The sequence below is a fragment of the Colossoma macropomum genome, unplaced genomic scaffold (genome assembly GCF_904425465.1).
Source record: "Colossoma macropomum unplaced genomic scaffold, Colossoma_macropomum, whole genome shotgun sequence".
NCBI classification, from domain to species: Eukaryota; Metazoa; Chordata; class Actinopteri; order Characiformes; family Serrasalmidae; genus Colossoma; species Colossoma macropomum.
The window spans coordinates 19,642,589-19,646,900 of record NW_023494806.1 but is presented as its reverse complement, the minus strand read 5'-3'; positions in this window follow the sequence as shown (position 1 = coordinate 19,646,900).

Below are 4,312 nucleotides of genomic sequence, written 5' to 3'. Positions count from 1 at the left end.
GGTCACCTGAAAAGATTTGTTTGGATTTTAACTAATTTTTGTGGAGATTCAGTGCAGTCACTTATTCTGACAGCAGCTATCAGATTTGGTGAGTCCTATGCCAAGACCAATCTGTCCGCGTCAGTCACGAAGGCTTTTTTTAGCTGAAAAGGTGAAGGGATGCTAGGTCACCTGAAAAGATTTGTTTGGATTTTAACTAATTTTTGTGGAGATTCAGTGCAGTCACTTATTCTGACAGCAGCTGTCAGAATTAGTGACTACTATGCCAAGGCCAATCTGTCCACTCCAGTCATGAATGCTTCTCTTGGCTGAAGAAGGTAAAGGGATTGTGAGTCACCTGAAAAAATTTGTTTAGACTTTAACTAATTTTCGTGGAGATTCACACCAATCACATATTCTGAGAGCAGTAGTCAGATTTGGGGACCCATATGCCAAGGCCAATCTTTCCACTCCAGTTATGAAGTTTTTTTGGCTGAAAAGATGAAGGGATGCTAGGTCACCTTAACATTTTTGGTTGGACTTTAACTAATTTTGACTAAACCTGAAAAGATGTGGTTGGACTTTAACTTATTTTTGTCTAGTTTCAGTGCAGATACTTATTCTGACAGCAGCTGTCAGATTCAGTGACCCCTATGCCAAGGCTGTCCACTCCAGTGATGAATATTTTTTTGGCTGAAAAGTTGAAAGGATGATAAGTCACCTGAAAAGTTGTGTTTGGACATTAACCTATTTTTGTGGAGATTCATTGCAGTCACTAATTCTGACAGCAGCTTCCAGAATTGGTGACCACTGTGCCAAGGCCAATCTGTCCACTCCTGTCATGAAGGATTTTTTTGGATGAAAAAGTAAACGGATGCCAGGTCACATGAAAAGATTCGGTTGGACTTTAACTAATTTTCGTGGAGATTCAGTGCAGTCACATATTCTGACAGCAGCTGTCAGATTTAGTGACCACTATGCCAAGACCAATCTGTCCACTCCAGTCATGAAGGCTTTTTTTTGGCTGAAAAGATGAAGGGATGCTAGGTTACCTGACAAGATTTTGTTGGACTTTACATCTTTTTTATCAAGATTCAGTCCAGTCACATATGACACATAGTTAAGGCATCTGTCTGCAGTGAGATGGCATTAACACAGTAAAGGTTGATGAGTCAATTCAGTGATCATTAGAAAGGTGGACCGCCTGTATTTTTCTCATTTGTCTAATATTTAGCAACTTAAATATTTTTATCTACCACCTAATATCACCTTACCTACCAGCCAGACCACCATAGCAACCACTTTCAAAAACCCTAGCAACCTTCTAAAAACACCCTTACACCCATCTAATCAACACTGGCAACCACAAATGATTGCTAACATTGCTACACAGTAATCCCTTGACTTTCTTCAAGAAATGCATCGTTCTAGTTTTTTTTAGTTTTCCATTGCACGTGGCACATCAAATGTCAGATTTACAAGGACATTACATAAAATTACAGTAAATTATGGTATTTTTAAATATATGTTTTTCCTTGAAATAAACATTATTCGACAAACATATACCATACCTTTAACATCTTTTTTTCTTTAGAAATGATGGGATGATTGTGCTGAATAGTGAAAAGTTTTATACTGTAAACGTAGCAACAAATTCTGTAATTTAAACACAGTTACAGCATTACTTCTAAGGTAATTACTTGCTTATAACATTATGGTATTTTCCCAATAATTTTACCAAAAAATTGTATTTTCACAGTTAAATTTTATATTTTCTACACAATTCAGTAAAGTTCATAAAGTTATTTACTGTTTTTTGATTTAGGGTAATTCAATGTATCTATTAGAGTGAAATACTATTTTTGAATTTATAGTCTTTTACTGTTGCTATTTGATAGTTTTTTACCATACTTCCTACAAACATTTTTTACAGTGTACCATGATTAGCACAAAATCCAGGCTGAAATTTTTTCATGTATGTGATTCCTACGTATGTGTGAAAGTCATTGTGCCACAGCTTTTTCTATTGTCTTTGATGTTAAAGGAAGATTTGAGGTCTATAATTTGATAGCTTGCAGAAATCAATATTAGGTTTCTTAATATTTCAGAGATTTAATTACTGCTAATTACTGCTTAAGATTTTTTTGTGTATGGAAGTGGAAGTTTTTGAGGAGGATATAATTTTAACCAGCTCTGTTTGCTGAAGTACAGGATTCCAATCTCTCTGCAGTACTCAAGATTGGCTTTATAGGACAGCAGATTTTTAGTGGTTAATTATGCGTTTTGAAATTTTTATAATTGTTTCACTTTTTTGGAAATTATTGAGGCAATTTATAAAATCATTGCCACTGTAGGATGATGGTATCTGGAGTTCAGTAGTTCAGTTCAGAACCATTGGCCAACTGTGCTTGCACACAGAGGACTTTGACCTCTGCACTTCACCCATCCTTGAAGTGAAACACCCACACACATTAGTGAACACACAACAGGGGGCAGTGAGCACACTTGCCTGGAGTGGTGGGCAGCCCTTTCCACAGCACCCAGGGAGCAGTTGGGGGTTAGGTGCCTTGCTCAAGGGCACTTCAGTAATGTACTGTCAGTTCAGCGGATTAAACTGGCAACCTTCCAGTCACAAGGCTGGTTCCCTAACCTTCAGCACACAACTGCCCCCAGCAGCTGATTGGTTTGTAGTTAATTTAGAGATTGTGCTAGGTAATAATCTAGAATTATTCTTGATAGTTTCAATTAAAACAAATTTCATATGAGATTAGGTAATGATCTGAGACTGCTGTGCTTTAGGGGAGAATGGCTGAATGATCTATGTTTACACCAAAGGTCAAAATTAAGTTATAACATTATGGAAAACTGCATTTTCAATCAAACCCAACAAAAATCATCAGAACAGGCACATCTGCTGCAAAGGTAAAATAGGCTTTTCCCTTTCTGACTATTGAGTTGCAGGCTTCAGTGCTATTAGAGATCATGATGTAATGTATATAGCCTGCATTTGCATACTAGAGGCCTTTTTGTCTACTGTTTTCTGACATTTTGGATGTATTAATTGAAAAAATACCTAGGAATTTTCCATGTTAAAAAAATGTACCCCTGTAGCTGACATCATACGTTCGATAGCTTGTCAGATGTAGCATCAGTAAGTCAGCAGGACTACATGAAATAAGCCCTGCCACCACAACTCTGACTTCAAAATTAATATTTTAAACAAATAAAATATAATCTTTATGGATTGGGTGATAACATATTTTAGTTTAAGTGTCTTGTCAAAGCAGAGCTAACTAATATTTTTAGCTCAGTGAGTGTGCATCTGCATTAGATTGCTGTTTGTTCTTCTAAGAACATGTATTATTATGTAAGAGAGCATGATCATTTTCGCAACATAATTAAAGAATGTGTGACTTTTTCAAAGAATGTGTTATTAATTTAAAGCAGAAATTGTACTCATTTTTTAAAATATCTACATGAACAAATTGATAAGACAAAGTCCCCTAGCGTTGGGGTTATGTGCCCTGTTCTCTACAATGAACAATTTCTGATCCACATCTCAGTGATTGAGTTATGCAGACATTCTGAAAAATAAGTGGAATTCCCCTTTAAGCATTGCACTAAATTACTATATTTTAAAATTGTGCATGAAATATTTATTCCTTTCTTCTTCTTCTTCTTCTTCTTCTTATTATTATTATTATTATTATTAATGATAATAACAATGGTGATATCAATAAGATCAGTGATAATTTACAAAACAATGGCAAATCAATGCCAATGGGGGCAGTTTTGTAAAGGGGGGTGCACCTCGTCTGGGGGCACTTTTCCCCAGAGAACTTACTTCATATTTTCACCTCAAAAGAAAAAAAAACTCTTAAAACCAAATGTATTGCTCTCTTAATTAATGACATACACTCATTAGTCACTTTATTAGGTACATATTGTATCTACATTTGTTGGCTAGTTTGTCAGGTCAATATAACATATTCCATTGCTTTACATTTACACATTGTAGTCTATCAGGACCACCACTGATTAGGTTTGTTTCAAGTGATATATCATTCTCAGCACTGCGGTGACACTGACATGGTAGTAGCATGTTTGTGTGTGTCACACTGGAACAAGTGGATCACAAACAGCAGTGTTGCTTTTTCAACACTTTGGACACTTTATTAGACACACCTACTTTGTTGGATCACCTTGATGATGTAAGGTAAGAGAAGATAGCTTATTTTTGCTGCAGAGCTTGTGTCAACCCCCTTCATCAGCAGTTGGTTTCTGGCCACAGAATGTTGTTGGCTGGATATTTTGTTACTATTCTCAGCCTTGC